The sequence below is a fragment of the Geotrypetes seraphini genome, chromosome 4 (assembly GCF_902459505.1).
Source record: "Geotrypetes seraphini chromosome 4, aGeoSer1.1, whole genome shotgun sequence".
In the NCBI taxonomy this organism is placed as follows: domain Eukaryota; kingdom Metazoa; phylum Chordata; class Amphibia; order Gymnophiona; family Dermophiidae; genus Geotrypetes; species Geotrypetes seraphini.
In genome coordinates this window covers 131,363,357-131,381,555 of record NC_047087.1, presented here as the reverse complement: position 1 = coordinate 131,381,555, position 18,199 = coordinate 131,363,357, and the positions used below count along the sequence as shown (strand labels likewise).

Here is an 18,199-nt window from a genome sequence, read left to right as displayed (position 1 = left end):
CAGCCGCAGCAGGATCGCGACATCAGCTATCCCTGCGCTGCTTCCTGCGCCGCGTTCCCGCCCCTCCTCTGATGTCAGAGGAGGGGCGGGACCGCGGCGCAGGAAGCAGCGCCCAAGCAGCTCAGGGATAGCTGACCTCGCGATCCTGCTGCTTGCTGCTTCACAGGTGGTGCAGGAAGGTCAGTGGGGCGAGCGGTCCTTCGGGGGTGTGGGGGGACTGAACGGCAAGGCCGGGAGCACCCCTTCAGGGCTGGCACCCGGGGCGGACCGCCCCTCCCGCCCGCCCCCCCCTTGGTACGCCACTGGATGACATATTCCATACTAGGCGAAGGTGTTTTCTGTGTTCTGTGTGTTCGAAAGACATGGTTTTCTGTTAGGATTGACGGTGTAGGATTGATCTGTACTAGTCTGGCTTATTTAGTTTTACAATGGGTGTATTGATGTTGTACTGCTCACTGCAATATGTAAGATGCTGCCTTTTCCTAGGTACTCATGTGTGATGTATGGCTTGTTACTAAAAATCATGTTTTTCGTACAGATGGGGGGGGGGGGTGTAAAAAAATGATGGGCCCCGGGTGTCACATATGCTAGGTACGCCACTGATAAAGCACAGTTACTTTTCTGTAATAGGTGTTATCTGAAGACAGCAGGCAGATATTCTCACAACCCTCCTGCCTCCCCTTATTGAATAGCTTCTTAGCTTGCAACTGAACTGCAGCTATCACAAGACGGGGGAAGATATGGGTGTGTCCGATATTCTTAAAGTTTTAGCGCACTTTCAAAGGTCTGCACCGAGGCTCCGTCGGATGACATCACCCATAAGTGAGAATATCTGCCTGCCGTCCTCAGATAATATCTGTTACAGAAAAGTAACTGTGATTGCTGCACTAAAAGGTAACTAAAAAAACAACATACCATAAGAGCAATTTCCAATTCATCAAATTTGTATGCCAACCACAGAAACCTTTAGTGCAGGGTTGCCAATGTCGGTCCTTGAGGGCCGCAATCCAGTCGGGTTTTTAGGATTTCCCCAATGAATATGCATGAGATCTATTAGCATATATAGAGATCTCATGCATATTTATTGGGGAAATCCTGAAAACCCGACTGGATTGCGGCCCTCGAGGACCGACATTGGACACCCCTGCTTTAGTGTGAGGGGTTTACTGTGTATTTTTGGTATTGAAACCCTTATTACTTTAGAAGTAAAGTTAGCCTGGAAAAATCAAAAGTAAAACAGCAATTTAAACAGAGATTATTATGGATCTCTTTGTATCTGTTCTTAAGGGCAGGAGGAACAGGACTAGATTAGAAAGAAAAATGGCTTTTCTCTTATTTTCTGCTCCAGCCCATCCCCCTCCTCTTCCTTCCTTCTCCCTGAAGGAAAAGGGCTGGGATGGTACCCTTCGTGTGGATCTGCCATACAGAAGTGGCACAACTTTGTCCCAGATTCTTCTCTCAGAAATTAAGCAATTTTTTCATTCCAAATCGAACTTTCAATATAACCAAAGATGGGAAATTAAAGGGTTCTTAAATATCAGATTCATTTCTGTTTCTCCTCCCTTCCGGCATTCTTTGAGGAAATGCTCTGCTAATTAGGCGGCAGAGATTGCAGTGTGAAAGAGGAGGGATTAGGGGCGGGGCTGTTACAGGGAGAAAACCCCCCGTGTAAAGAGCCAGGTATGCAAAATCGTGACTTGATTCTTATTCATAGAGGAAGGCGTCGGGGGAGTTGGGACTTCCAGTTAACCGACTTACCTTTTGTAAAGCAAGGTGTTTGCAGGGCTTAAAGGTCAAAACGTGAACTCGCCTGCCTTCCTCCTTCCGCTACAGCCCTGCAATTTAGGAAGACCGGTTTCCTTCTAACCCTCAGGTAAAGTGTTAATCGTATGGTAGTGAAGGTGGCTTGCTTTGCAGACGTTGCTGAGAGCAGTGTAAATTTGCAAGCTCAGGGGCACGAGTTAGCGAGCTCTCGGCTCCATACTGTATAGGTAGAAGCTGTGAGGAGGTGGGAGGAATTTGTCTTGAGGGCAAAGGGCTGCCTGAGCCAAATAAAAAAAAAGGGGGGCTTTTATCTCAGGTCCTAAAGATGGGTTTGGGGGCTGCAGGAGTACAGGTTGGTAGATTGTGCTCTTGCCTTGTGCTTTATAAGCGGGTAAAGAAGTTTGGGGGCTGCCTGTGCACTCCTGGATAAGATAGAAAGACCTCTTACATCATCATTTAAGCTAAGGGATGAAAGGGGTTGGATGTTGTTGTTTTTCATACTGTTCATTTTCTGATATTACACCCCAGGTGAATAATGCTAATCCGTATCATTGTTCTTTCTGAAGCCGCTTAATTTAAAGACAATCTCCCCTTTATGTTAGCTGTTTATTATCCAGGCAATGTTTTGAACGAGCTGATCGAGAGATTTGTGCTGCCTGGTAGTATCCATGTGCAAAAGATCCTGCCAGTTTTGTTCTAGGAAAAAAAAAAAAGACAGCCTGTGCTGATCAGGTTAGAGAGCGGTTCTTGAACTCTTGGGGGAATGTAAACCAGGGTTTGCCTAATTCTTGACGGTTACACTGCTCTAACTGCTTTCTGAATGAAGCTTTAACAAAAAAAAAAAAAATAAAAATCGGTTATTCCTATAAAAAGGTGTTGGAAACGCCCCAGGTCCACTGAAAAGGTCGATCCAATCTTTCTCTCCTTGTATATATATATCGAGAGAGAGAGAGAGAGAGATTTGTAATTCCAACTATTTAGGGGAAATCCAGGACAACAAAAGGATATTGTCTGTCAAGGAACTTTATGTAATGTAGTCCTCATGGATTAGAATATGAACCCCTAGCAAATTAATCATTTATTAGATAACCCAGTGGCATTATCCTATGATACTGTGATATTTGGTATGGAAATGAGAGCAAAAAGTCAAGATTTCTGTGAATAATAATAAATTACTACTTATAATGACCGGTGTTGCCATTCAGCAAATTACATATAATTGGAAGGATTGGAGGAGATTAAATTGTAACTTCTGGTGGAACTCTTTATGCCATATTTATAAAATGGAAAGGCTTATTGCATTGCAACGGGTATACTTTAAGAAGTTTCAGGATGTGTGGAAACCATTAACAAAGTATTAACAAAGTAAAGATTAATTTGAAATTGTTTCCCTTATACTTATCGATTTAAGGGGTAGGGAGGGGGGAATTTTATTATTACATGTTTTATATGATAATGGAATATAAGGGTGGATGGGGTGGGAAAAGGGAAGGGATATGTTTTTATGTAATATATCAATGATTGTTTGTAAGTGATGTAGTTAATGTTAATCTGAATGAATATATTTAACACTTAATGTAATTTTGAAAATGAATAAAGAATTTAAAAAAAAAAAGAATATGAACCCCTACTCTACCTGTTCACTCTTATGATTCCAGCTGCTTTCTGGATGAGAAATTTTAAAAAATGCTTGGAGACTAAGCTTGTGTTTTTTGCTTCCTTTCTGACTGCTGTAGTGTGAACTGCAAGGCACAAAACGAAAGGAATTGACCCCAAAATATCTACAGAGAAGAAAATTCAGAGAAAACAAAAAAAAACAAACTCTGGACTTTATTTGAAAGTGTCAAAGCTCCAAAGGTACACTTATCATCCACATAAAAGCCTTAAAGGTGTTGGGTCCTGTATCTCTAGTGGACTAGGTCCTTTAAGAGTTTTATGTGGATAACCTATTTTTATGTGGATGATTTCAGTGTACCTTTGGAACTTTGACATTTTCAAATAAAGTCCATTGTGAACTGCAAGGCACTATGGTGCTGCACCACTTTTAAAAGAGAAAAAGTCTCAAAAGCAGCATAAAGTGCTAAATGGGTGTTTACAGGAAAACATTCAAGTTGAAATCCAGGTTTCAAAAATCATAATTCCCACTTGCAGCCCTCTGTGACCCTGGGTTAGTCACTTAACCTCCTTCTATTGCCCTAGATACAAAAAGATTGTGAGTCAACTAGAGGTAGAGAAAGCACTTGCATATAATATAGTGCTAAATGATTAGTATAGTAATATTAATTTTGTATTTCTATCTTTTTTTTATTCCATTTTATTTTAGCTTTTTTAGAATTAATTGTAAACTGCATAGGTGTTTTGCCAATGTGGTATATCAAATGCCATTTTCCAGGGTAATGGAACAAAATAAAACCATTTAGGGCAAAAATTTGAGACTTATTTTTTATCTGGACCTGGTTCAATCACGACTAAGTCACAAAGTGTTAGAGCAGCAATCATGTACCCAGGAGTAGGTTAGTGGTCAGTGTAGTGGACTGTAGAGAAATAGACCTAGGTCCTATCACACTCTAACTAGTACACTTTTGTAGAAATTGTAAGCTTTCCAAAACTCACAAAATATCAACTGTACCTATAGATAGGAGGCACCTGCAGACCTGAGGGTTTTTATAGTGGTGTACAGTAGATTTTTTGGTGTTCTGGAGGGCTCACAATACAAAATAAGGGTATTAAGTAGGATGTGTACCTGGGTCCTTTTATGTGAAGTCCACTGTACTTGCATCCCTCTACTCAGCTGAGATGTCTGTGTGACAAGTTTACTAGCAATGGTTCCACACAGCTATCCCTATGACTTCTTTTTGTATTTTTTTTTCTCAATGGGATAAGAACAGGGCTTTGACTCGGCCACTCCAGGACTCTCCATTTCTTAGTTTTCAGGCAGTCCTTAGTGAATTTAGTAGTATGTTTTGGGTCATTGTCATTTTGCATGGTCCAATTCCGCTTCAGTTTTAATTTTCTTACAGATGGTCTCACATGTTCCTCAAGCACCCTCTGATACACAGTAGAATTCATGGTGGGTTCTGTGATGGTGAGCTAGCCAGGTCCTGCTGCAGCAAAGCATCCCCAAACCATGACACTTTCACCTCCATGGTTCACAGTTGGTATGAGGTTCTTTTCCTGGAATGATGTATTTGGTGTACGCCAAACATGTCCTCTTTTCTGGTGTCCAAATAATTAAATTTTAGACTCATCTGTCAATAGAACACTATTCCAGAAGTCCTGATGTTTGTCTACATTCTCTGGCCTTACGTTTCTCTTAGAGAGCAAAGGATTCCTCCTTGCACACTTCCCATGCAAGTTGAATTTGGCAGTCTCTTTTTGATTGTAGAGGCATGCACTTTCACATCAACAGCAGCAAGAGCCTGTTGTAGGTCCCGTGATGACATTTTAGGGTTTTTGGAGACTTCTTTTAGCATTTTGCGGTCTGTTCTGGGGGTTAACTTGCTTGGATGGCCAGACCTGGGCATGTTGGCAGTTGTTTGGAAAATCCTCCACTTATACACTATTTTCCGGACCGTGGAATGGCTAGTGTCAAATTATTTTGAAATCTTTTTTAAAATCCCTTATCAGACTTATAAGCTGCTACAGTCTTCATTCTGAAGGCCTCAGACAGCCCTTTTACATAGTAATATAGTAGATGACTGCAGATAAAGACCTGAATGGTCCATCTGTTCTGCCAACCTTTCTTCTTATTAGCTATTTCTGGGCAAGAATTCAAAGCTTTGCCTGATACTGTGCTTAGGTTCAAACTACTGAAGTCTCGCCATAGTGTTCACTCTCATAGCAGCAGTCATGAGCACAACAAACTAAATGTCTGAGGTTTAAGTAGGGCAAACCTCCTTTGTAGTAATGTTCTAATCATGTGCACCTGATGTGATACATCTGTGTGTGATTTGAGCTACTTTAAGTGGGAGGATATGAAGGGGTGTCCTAATTTATTCCTCGGAATGCACATTTTTGTGGATATCTTATTTCATGAGTAAATCATAAGAACATAAGGTCTGATTCGGTGAAGGCACTTCTTAGGTCCATCAAGTCCGGCGACCCGCACACGCAGAGGCTAAGCTAGGTGTTCCCTGATAAAGACCCTGTTTTCCCGTATCCCTCAATGTGATTTACAAGAAGGTGTGCATCCAACTTGCCCTTGAATCCCAGAATGGTGGTCTCCATCACAACCTCCTCTGGGAGAGCATTCCAAGCGTCCACCACTCGTTGTGTGAAACTGAACTTCCTGACTTTAGTCTTGGACCTGTTGCCCCTCAATTTCAGTCCATGACCTCTTGTCCGAGTCACTTTTGACAACGTGAATAACGGTGTTTCTTGCTCTATTTTGTTGAATCCTTTTATTATCTTAAGTCTCTATCATATCCCCTCACAGTTTTCTCTTCCCCAGGGAGAACAAGCCCAGTTTTCCGAGGCGTTCTTTGTAGCTCAAATTCTCCATACCCTTTACTAGCTTCGTGGCTCGCCTCTGCACTCTCTCCAGCAGGGTTATATCCTCCTTTAGGTAGGGAGACCATTGTTGGATACAGTACTCCAAGTGTGGTCTGACCATTGCTCTGTAAAGCGGCATTATGACATCCGCCGATCTACTTGTGATTCCCTTCTTTATCATGCCCAACATCCTGTTTTGCTTTCTTTGCCGCCGCTGCGCATTGAGCCGACGGCTTCAGGGTCCTGTCTATCAGTACTCCCAGGTCCCTTTCTTGCTCACTCTTGGCCAAGGACAAATTTTGTTGTTTACCTGCAATGACATTTTCTTTCCCAGAGATAAAAAAAGATTTGACATTGATATGTGAACATTTAGTAAGAAAGAACTAAATGTTTCATGGGGTGTCCTAATTTTTTTCACATGACTGTATAGTATCAACACAAAATGCAATAAAACATTTTATTAGTTTAGGGTGTAAGCGATGACGGAACACAGATAAGATAGGGAAACAAGGAGTTAGAAAATAAGGAGACTAATTTCAAGAAAGTTGCACATGAAGTTAGGTGCATGACTATAATCTCAGTTTATCTACTTAGGGTTAGGAGCAGATAATTTTTTGCTTCTTCTGTTAAAGGCTTAGGAGAACAGCCAAAATTTTACCTGCTTCCTGAAGTACAAATAGGGCTAGATTCACTAACCTGCCCGATCTGTGGGTGATCCACAGCAGGCTGGCGAATTCTCAATGAGTCAGCATGCAAATAGGGGCGATCAGAGGAACAACCTCCACCGATCGCACGGATTGCTAGTGAGCGATCCTGAAGCATGCGCAGGCCATCATCTTTGTCTGTAGATGGTCTGCTCATGCTTACAGAGCTGTGTTTTTTAAAAATATATACTTTTTTAATACTTTGTGACCCCGTATTTTTAACCTGGTTAAAACCACGGGCTCGCACTGCGGGGGAAGGGCAGGCGAATCAGGGCAGCAAGAGGAGATTTGGGGTGTAGGGCGGTGAGTCGGAGCAGAGAGCAGGGTGGCGAGTTGGGGCAGAGAGCAGGGTGGCGAGAGGAGAATTGGGGCAAAGAGCAGGAGATGCAGTTGGAAAGCACATGAGCGACTGGTCCCCAGCAGTCGCTTCTTTTGTTGATCGGCCATCCCAGTCGGTGTTCCAGATTTGTTTAGTGAATCGCTGCTTGCCTACTTTGCGTGCTGTTTCCCCTCATTTGCATGGACAGATTGGGATCGAGTCGGAGGAAAATCGGGTTGCAAACTGGTCCGGACACTGATCATGTCCCTAGTGAATCTAGCCCGTAGTCTTGTGTTGAATGAAGCCTTCCAGAGTGCATATTCCAGAGTGCATATTCCAGAGTGCATATTCCAGCTTGTCTGGTGCGTGTCATATTCTGTGGAGAGGGTATGATTAAGGATACTCCTTGAGGGACCATTAGTTGACCTTGGAGGTATATGGATGGAGATCCTGTTCTTCCTTTGGCCCATTCCCTTTAAGGGCCTTGAAGATCAAACATACTGCCCTGGCTGCTGCTTGTACCTCAGTACTGGATCTAATAGTGGCAGCACTGGCATTGTAGCCTGCTTCTTCATCAGTGACAGTTGCCACTTAACCCTTTCAGGACCAAGGGACATATTTGTCCCATAACTTTTAAAATCCTATAAATTTTGATTGGGATAGTCTACAGTTCTAAATTTAATATGTACGGATTCCATATGATACTGCCTTTATGTAAACAAACTGGTTCCGACATTCATTCATTAGCGTCGTTGCCAGATTGACGAGAAGATTCACTTGCCACACTGTCCATAAGCCAGAAGTGTGATTTTTTAAATAAAAATAATATTTCACAAAAAAAAAATCAATTTTTTGGCATCTGCAAGCCCTTTTTACCATAAAAATGTCGTCAAAACCACAAAAATTGGCCTACGATCCTTATGGTCCTGAAAGGGTTAAGGGCTGAGGCCAGAGCTGTATCTGACTTGAGTGAAAACCACTATGATCATCATGCTTAACTCCTACATGGCTTTAATAGTTGGAACTTGGGCCTATTCTGGCCTTGGTCAGCTGCTGATTGCATGTACTGAGGAGGAGGATGGATTCTACTCTGAAAAAAGCATCATTGAACACAGACAAAATCAGCAGCAGCAGGAGGAAGGAAGGCTAGGGGTGGTTAGAGGAAGGGCTGGCGGCAGGAGATGAGCTCAAGATAGAATGGCTAATGGCAAGAGATCTCTCTCTTTCTTTTTCTCTGTCTCTCTCTTTCTTTTTCTCTGTCTGTCTTTTTCTCTTTCTCTCTGTTTGTCTCTTTTTCTCTTTCTCTCTGTCTGTCTCTTTTTCTCTCTGTCTCTTTCTTCTCGACTGCTGCGCTTGGTGGAGGGGAGTTCTGGCCGTCTCTAGAAGAGGTCCTCTGCTGGCGATGCTTGGGGATCCCTACCAGCCACAGCAAGGGTCAGCAAGCACTTCAACACTGTAGAAATAAAACCAGACATGCTTTTCTTTTGAAAACAATACAAAGACATCTGCTATATACATTTCCCAAAGCTAACATAAATTCTGGTTTTTACCTTTGTTATCTGGAGACTTATTTTTCCATCAAGTTGATCCCAGTTTCTCTTTTTTCTGCTTTCCCATCTTCTGTAAATTCTTCTGTTGCTGTCCATTGGTTCCTCCTACCATGGTCCAGCATTTATCCCTCTCTCATCCCCTGGACCATGTGCATCATCTTTTGCCCTTGCCCAACATTCTCCAGCACCATGCCACATCTCTCCCTCCATTCTCTTCACCACTATGTGCAACATTCCTCCCTCTTGCATCCCTTTCAATCTATCCCACTGTTCCTTTTCCACCGCATTTCTCCCTCTCATCTGTACCTCCCTCTCTCCCTATGACCAAAAATTCTCCTTTCTTTCATTCCCCATGTACACAATCATCTCTTTCCCTCTCACTGACACACCCACACCCAATTCTCCCTTTCTATTCCCCCTCCACCTCAGCATCTCTTTCCCTACCTTCCTCCATCCTCTCTCCCAAGTTCATGCCTTGAGGTTCTGTGTCCAAAACCACACTCCCTTCCCCCCCTTCTGTGTCCTGTGTTTGCATCCAGATAACAGCAGGGGTTGGAAGCAGCTCAAGCCGAGAGGCTCGTCTTCTTTTCCTGCCTACATCACGAACATGTAGCCGGCTGGAAGTCTTCCCCCGACGTCGGAGCTGACGTCGGAGAGCATGCAGGGCCTATTTGGAAATACTGAGCACCCATGAGCTTGTGTCCTGAAAACTTTCTTTGCACGGCGGATCTGTTTGGTCTCCACAAGCCACAGAATTGAGGATTCCCCCCCCCCCCTCAAGGTTGTTTTTTTTTTTTTTTTTTTTGCAACGATTTACCCACCATGCCTGTTCCCGGCGTCTGGCACCGTCTAGCCTCTCCGCTGCTGCCCTTCCTGAACTATTGGGTGGTGTGCCAGTTCCACAGGGAAAGGGGCATCTCCATCCAGGATCATGGCTTCTGCCAGCCTATCTCCATCCCTCTATGCATGGACATCGCCTACAACCAGACCATCATGGCCCTATATATTGAGCATTTTTCCATAACTGTCATCACCAAAATAAAGCAGTAAAAGCCCAAACATACCAAGTATGGTTGGGTTTCAGGCTAGCAAATTCTCTGGTGCCTTTCCAGGTACTGTTACCTGGTAATTAACTGGAAGAGCTGGGCCACACGAACCAGGAGGATGCTGGCCTGGAGGTGCACCAGTTCTACCCACTGGTGAAGGTGCATTGCTCATCGGGGCTCAAGTTTTTCATCTGCTCCATGTACGCCCTGGTGTGCACGGTGCTGGAGCAGGCCATCCTGCCATGCCAGTCCATCTGTGAATGGGTGTGGCAGGGCTGCAAGGCTCTGAACACATTCAGCTTCCAGTGGGCAGAACCATTCGGAAGATGGGGGTGGGGTGGGGTGGGGGTGGAGGGTTGTAAGCGCTGCTCTCCACCACTGCTCCCCCGCTCTATGGAGCTCCCAAGTATGCCGCCTCCGACCAGTCTTTCCACTGCTCACGGGTGATCAAGGTGCCCGCCTACCTCAACTACTGGTTCTTGGATGAGAAGGACTACGCGGCCCCCCCATGAGCCGGCCAGAGGCGACAGTGTTCTTCAGCCAGGAAGAGATCTGCCCGCTACGCTGCATTTGACTAATGTGGAGCCTTCTCTCTGATGCCAGCTCTGACGTTGGGGGTTAGACTTCCAGTCGGCTATGTGTGTGTGCTGCAGGTAGTAAACGAAGAGGTGCCTCTCGCCTCTCGCTGCCTCCAACTCCACGGGATCCCTGTGACTTGGGGGGCATCCCTAAGGGGATCCCTGCGACCCGAGGGGGGAACCCGCGAGATCCCCGTTTCCCCTGTTCCCATGCAGCTCTCTACTCCGGGAGCTCTTGCTCCAATCTGACCCATTTTCAAAACCTGATATGCTTTTTTTAGATTTAGAGGTGGCTCTCCAAAATTATCCCGATCTCCTCCTCCTTCCGTGGCCACTTCATTACCACCAGATCACCCTGAGACCTGCAGTAGAAACAATAATATAAGAAAGGCAAGGCCACCTACTTCTGAATGTGTTGCTAGCTCTGCAGCGTCCTACCCCTTCCTATCCCTTCCTGACTACCACTTCTGTTTTTGTGGGGATGAGATGCTGCAGAGTTATTAGCACATTTCACAGGCAGAAAGCCCTGCTCTTCCTCTTTGTCTTATTGCTGCTGTTGCAGGCCTCAGGCTGAGCTAGTGGCAGCTGAAGTCCACTGGGAAGGGTGCTGCTGGACAGAGGATGGGAGTTTGGAGAGAAGATGGTGTGTTGGGAGGGGGGAGATGCTGGACCACTGGAGGGAGAGGAGGAGTGGGTGTGGTGGATATAGTTGAGGGCTATGCTGGATCATAGGAAGGAGATTAAGGACATGGGGGGATAGGGAGATGCTGGATGGGAGGAGGGAAGGGAAAGGGAGATAGAAGTGGGATGCTCAACATGAAGCACTCACTATTATTGTTGGTGTAGTGATTGAAGAAGAGTAGGGGCAGCAGCAGGTGGTGAGATTTAGTCTTTCATAAAATTGCAAATCCTAAAAATTTTGTACACCTATTTTTTTTTTCTTATTCTACTAAAATTTTGGAGAGTTTATTTTGTTCCTGACAGACAGATGGAGAGACATTCTCGACCTCTTGATGAATGGTTTTATTCCTCCTTTGGCTTGGAAAGAATAAATACCTTAATGAAAAGTTGGGCTTCTAATATATTTATTAGTCATAAAATTCTTCTGCCTGTTGCCTTATGATACCCAACATTCCTTCTCCCCTTCTGTCTACCTTTTCCCATTAGACCAGGGGTCTCAAAGACCCTCCTTGAGGGCCGCAATCCAGTCGGGTTTTCAGGATTTCCCCAACGAATATGCATGAGAGCTATGTGCATGCACTGCTTTCAATGCATATTCATTGGAGAAATCCTGAAAACCTGACTGGATTGCGGCCCTCAAGGAGGGACTTTGAGATCCCTGCATTAGACTATCACTTATGTTCCCACATTGCCAATTTTGCTCATTCTATTCGGACTCTAGCATGCTGGGCTTCTGAAAGCTATTCAACAAATGCATTTACTTTAGTCCAGTAAAAAAGGATTGAATTACTTTTTCTGTTTTTTTATTTATTGACTTAGAAAGAAAACTACTGCTCTGTGCTAAACAGGTCACTCCCATGTCTTTCTATAAAGCACAATGAAGTCATTTAATTGCTCTTATGACTGAATCATCCCCAAAAGCCCTACAGTCTGTAGCAAGGCTGCTTCATGATATCCCAAGTATCTTTATTTTTTTGTCTCAATAAATTTTTATTAACATTTTATAAAACAGTACATACATATCCATTGCACACCGCTGTATAAAGTAAAATCATAAAGCCATATAGTCATATACTTAATACATAAAGTATACTCACTAAGCAGTATTATATGCAAGGACAGCATATACAGCAAGGTTAATTCTTTCAACTTCTCCCTAAGATAGCCTGGCTGTAAGACCTGAAATGCTTTGACAACAAGGCACAAAAGTTTTTAAATGATATTCTGTCATGATCTGAGAACCAGTGCAGATCTTTTAAAATTTGTGTACACTTCTCCCTCCAAATTCACGGGGGATGCGGGCGGACCAGAGGCGCGAATACGGAAAAACCGCAAATAACTTTTTTAAATGTTCGTGGTTTTTAGGAAAAGCCTTCCATTTTTATTATTGGAACCGCGAATAACTTTTCTACAGTGTTTTCTGGGCAGGCATGCTGGAAGCAGCATTTTTCTTAGTGCACACTGGGAAGCATGAAAGCAGCAAATTGTGGGAGAAAGCATGGTAGCAGTGATTTTCAGAGTGAATGGTAAGCGATACACTTTTTTATCAATATAGTAAAAGGAAAAAGAATTGTAATGATGTAATTTTGGGGGGCGGAGTCAGCTTACGAAAAATCACGAATCCGCAGATAAAGAAACCGCGGATATGGAGGGAGAAGTGTAATATGATTTTGTTTTCTTTTTAAATGAAATTTAGATGTTAAGATCAACCGTGGGAAGGCCCACATGAACCTTTTTAAGATAAACCGTGGGAAGGCCCACATATAACACATTACAGTAGTCTAGTCTACGAATTACAAATACAAAAATTAACTTCATTAGATTCTCATTGGTCAAAAGTGACCGCAGCTGATGGATGTTATGCTGTTGGAAATAGCATGATTTAATTACTACATTAAGTTGTTTATCAAATGTCAACTCCAAATCATAGTAGACTCTCGGTGGTTAAAGTTGATTTTGTTTGCATATTTATTTCTTTTAGATAATAAAATATGATCATATCCCCCCTCCCCCCCCCAAAAAAAAAGATGTACATATTTAGGTCCTCAAGCCTCATCTGATATGTATATTTGGTATAGACTTCCATGTTTATTTTTTGGGGTTTTTTTTTTTTTTTGAGATATGGTCTCTAGAAGTGAGCATAGGAAGTATTTCTTCACAGAAAGGGTGGTTGATCATTGGAATGACCTTCCACTTCAAGTAATTGAGGCAAGCAACGTGCTCGATTTTAAGAAAAATGGGATAAGCATGTGGGTTCACTTCAAGGAAGTACTTAGGGGGAGGGTCCTTAGAGTGGGCAGATTTGTTGAGACGGTGGCCCTTTTCTGCCGTCACTTTCTATGTTTCTATGTCCCAAGTTGATACTTATAGTTATATACATTTATAGCAGTTGTGTAACTTGCCAGACAAGAAATAGTGATTGATGCAGTAGAGAATGACATGGGGACAAATTTTTTCCCCGTCCCCACAAGAACTTGTTTTCCTATCCCGTCCCTGCAGGTTCTTTTCCTTTCCCTGGCCTATTCCTGCAAGCTCTGTCCTCATCTGCACCAAGCCTCAAACACTTTATGCTTATGCGGTTAAGGCAGAGCTTACAGGAATGGGACAGGGAAATTGAGTTCCTGTGGGTATGGGGACAAATTTGTTCCCGTTTCATTTTCTAGTTCAGAGGAAACTGAATGCAAATGAGATGCACAGAAAGTATGCATACAGTTTGGCTGTGGAAGCGCCTGGATAGGCACCCTAATTTTCCCTGTTAACTTAACATAAATTTGTAGAAATAATTAATAGTAGTAGTAGTTTGTAATTATGTTTTTGTTTTATAATTATATCAACCCTTGATGCAGCCCTTGTTGTGGACGAAACGCAGCCTTTGTTGGGGTGTATTTTTTTTTTTTTTTTTTTTTTTACATTTATTTTGTCGGCAAAGCAATAAATTCTTCTTGGCCTTCACATTTTCTGGCTGAGCAGCTGTTTTGACCACCATTTTGGATTTTGCAGATCATCTGCCCTGTTGTTTTCTGCATCCCAAATGTGGCTGCTCTTTTTGGTACTAAATCTTAATTGCTAAATGTTTAGTTATTCTTCAAGATGATTTTAAATCTCTTCTCATTCTGTCTCCACTCTACTGTAGATATCTGAGGGAGTAAATTCCTAAATCATCTGGAAAAATAGAAATTTCTTATAACTAACCTCTCCACAATTTTGTTCACAAACTGTTGAACAGAACTAGCCCTTACATTAATCCCCGAGGCATCCTATTAATCACCTTTTCTCTCCTTAGTGATCTCTATTTACCACTACCTTTTTGTGCCCTTTAGTTTCGTGTTTCGTGTTTTTATTATTTTTCTTTATTAATAATTTTTATTGATAGTGCAGCCAACAACAAAACAAGTAAACAGGAGCCACTAGGCAAGAACTGAACAAACAGTCCAGGAAGGATAACAGAAAGAAACACCACCTGGGAGCAAGTGAAAATGTAAGCAAAGGCAGTGTTCACAAAATACAAAAGTGCAGCGTCATAGCTGTGCACACTTCGTACCATGCACCTAGAAAGGGGAGTGGAGCAGATGTGCAAAGAGGGCATCCTCCTGGAAAACGAACCATAGCTGCACTAACTATTTATAATAAAGGGACCCTATATCCCACGCGCCACCACATCCATACCAACAAACTCGCAGCAACCAACGATACATACCATACTGACCACACCAAGTAGACCCCCCCCAAAATCTCCAGACACCCCACCATACACCTCCCATTCACACTGGCTTGAGAGCAGAGAGAGAGCCACAGGCCCCAGAAATCCTACACAGCTAAAAATCACAACGATGTAAAAGAAACAGCCGCCTCAGCCGCTAGCTGGAATGCTTTCCACAGTGAGACATAAAGATATTTATCGTGGGAAAGGGCAGAGTGATAAGTGCGAATCTCATAAGATGCTACTTCCTTCATCCTTTGCAACCACTGCGGGGAAAGATGCAGGTGTCTAATCCACCCAATGCTGTAGCAGGAGCTTTTTTATTAACAGGAGAGCAGTATATAAAAACTTACGATATATGAGAGCAAATCCCCCCCTGGAGGAGCTTACTCTGATCCCCCAGCAGCAAGAAACCATAATACCGGGGCACCCGCCACCCCATCAAGGAAAGATAGAATATGGAGCCAAACCGCCACATGAGGGCATTCCAGAAATATATGGACCAAAGTTCCTGTGGACTTCTTGCAGTGGGAACAGGTAGAGTCTTCCCACAGACCCATAACCCTACCCTGAGTTCATGAGATATAAGCTCTGTGCAAGATCTTAAATTGCATCTCTCTAAGGTCTGTAGAACCCACTAGAAGAGAAATATTAGCATAAAGGTCCAAAAATTGGGCTCTGGTGTAGTCAACCGCCAGATCGCTAGACCACTGGCGAGCTACCCTCTCAAGGTATGGAGCAGTAGGGGCGAGCTTAAGTACTCTACCACATGGCCAATTTGTTCATCTGTGAAGGTACCAACACCAGTTATGCATCTAATCTGCTCAAGGACCACTGCTCCCCCCCCCCATTGTTGCACTAGGGAGGAATAGCAGTGTTCTCCCCAGAAATTTTTTCCAGCCGGGTGGCATGAAAAAGTAGCTGGATGGAGTGGGCGAGACGGGAAATTTGGTGGTGGGGAAAATTAAGGGCTCCTTTTACAAAGATGCGCCTTAATGCACGGAATAGCGTGCGCTAAATTGCCACGCATGTAGCCGCTACCGCCTCTTAAGCAGGCAGTAGTTTTTTAGATAGCATACGCTAACCCGGTGTGTGCGCTAAAAACACTAGCGCACCTTTGTAAAAGGAGCCCTAAATGTGTACTATTTTTATTAATTATTATTTTTCAATACTCACTATGACTTCCTTTTTTTAAGGTTTGACACTTGTGCCAGAATATTTTTACTAAATTTAAGAAGTATCCAATTCTAGAAGTGAATAATTAGATATTCGCCCTCTTTCAAATGGTATAGAGATTTAAAAAAGGGAAGTGCGTTAATGAAATCAGGTTCAATCTAGCCATTTATTTCTGCTTGAATTTAAACAACTAAAAAAAAAGATAAATATAGCTCATCCAGCACCTCTAATAATATTTTGATCACTAGATTCCTTCCTGAGGTCTCACTGACGATATGAAATAGATGTGATCCCCACTTCCAAACCTCTTCCACATAATTTATGGAGAGGTGTTACTGAGCCTTGAAGGAGACCTGTATGATCGCACTACAGCAAAATAAAAAAGTAGCAGATAAAAATCAAAGTGAGAGCTAGGCAAAACAGTTGAGGTAAAAATGCAGGTAATAATTAGCAATGTACTAAAATATTTTATTTTTATTTGCTTATAATGTCATTTGAAAGCTGTTTGATGTTAATACAGCTTTAATTTATAGTGTGTGTGTGTGTGTGGGGGGGAGAGGAACAACACCTACCTCAACAGTCAAGTTAGCATAGGGTCATTAAATCCAGTGGCGTACCTAGTATATATGACAGCCAGTGCTTATCATTTTTAATAACCCCTTCCTCTATATAAAAATAGTTATTTTTAGTAATAATCCATGAGTTACACAACAAGGGTGCACCTAGGAAAAGGCAGCATCTTAAACACTGTAGTGAGCACTAGAACACCAACACATACATTATAAAACTAAACAAGCCAGATCCCGCACAGTCAATTGATCCTGTACAGTCATTGCTAACAGAAAGCCATGTCTTTTTCATACACACAGAACAGAGATACACCCTCGCCCAATATGGAATAATCACAAACTAAAAATAGAAATATGTAGAAAAAAGTTAAACTGAAACGCCAAGAAACCAGACTCTGCATACAATGCAACACCACAGAAACAGTGACACGTACCCTAATACTGTGCAAAATATAAAGACAGTAGATGTAAATTTGAAAAAACCTGTACTGTATTTTCTCGCATATAACGCGCGCTATACGTGGTTTTTACGTACCGCACATACCCTTGCACGTTATACGCGTGAGCGCGTTGTACAAAATTTTTTTTACATAGTTCCCCCCCCCCCGACGTCCGATTCACCTCCCCTCCCGCAGGACCGCTCGCACCCCCACCCCGAAGGACCACTCGCATGCACCCCCACCCCGAAGGACCGCTCGCACGCACTCCCACCCGCACCCCCACCCTGAAGGACAGCTCACACCCCCACAGCCTCCCGACCCCCCTCCATCATGTAGAAGCTCCTACCAGTGTCCTGCTGCTTCCTCTTGGCAGTCCTGACACCCGACACGATCAGGGCAAGAGGGAGCTCAAGCCCTCTTGCCCCAGCCAACCGCGGCACCCACGACACGATCGAGGCAAGAGGGAGCTCAAGCCCTCTTGCCCCCCTGACTCCCCGACACGATCGGGGCAAAAGGGAGCCCAAGCCCTCTTGCCCCGCCGACTCCCCAACTCCCCGACAATATCGGGCCAGGAGGGAGCCCAAGTCCTCCTGGCCCTGGTGACCCCCCCCCCACCCCCCGCTAGTTGTTCGGGCCAGGAGGGAGCCCAAACCCTCCTGGCCACGGCGACCCCCTATCTCCACCCCGCACTACATTACGGGCAGGAGGGATCCCAGGCCCTCCTGCCCTCGACGCAAACCCCCCTCCCCCCAACGACCGCCCCCCCAAGAACCTCCGCCCGCCCCCCCAGCTGACCCGCGACCCCCCTGGCCGACCCCCACAACACCCCCACCCCCGTATCTTTGTGTAGTTGGCCGGACAGACGGGAGTCAAACTCGCCTGTCCGGCAGGCAGCCAACGACGGAATGAGGCCGGATTGGCCCATCCGTCCCAAAGCTCCGCCTACTGGTGGGACCTAAGGCGCCTGGGCCAATCAGAATAAGCCCCGTGTCGGGGGTGCCGCGGTTGGCTGGGGCAAGAGGGCTTGAGCTCCCTCTTGCCCCGATCGTGTCGGGGGTGCTGCAGTTGGCTGGGGCAAGAGGGCTTGAGCTCCCTCTTGCCCCGATTGTGTCGGGGAGTCGGGACCGCCAAGAGGAAGCAGCAGGACACCGGTAGGAGCTTCTACATGATGGGGGGGTAGG

General features: G+C 44.3%; 1 protein-coding gene across 5 annotated transcripts in view; it reads left to right on the top strand.

The window, feature by feature from the left end:
* Positions 1 to 1,690: 1,690 nt before the first annotated feature.
* The window catches only part of TMPRSS2 (transmembrane serine protease 2), a 236,722-nt gene continuing 220,213 nt past the window's right edge, over positions 1,691 to 18,199 (top strand). For all 5 annotated transcript variants that reach the window (XR_004539249.1, XR_004539251.1, XR_004539252.1 and 2 more), the window contains exon 1: positions 1,691 to 1,873. The gene's annotated coding sequence lies outside the window, so the exon portion shown is untranslated. The remainder of the gene's footprint in view (positions 1,874 to 18,199) is intronic.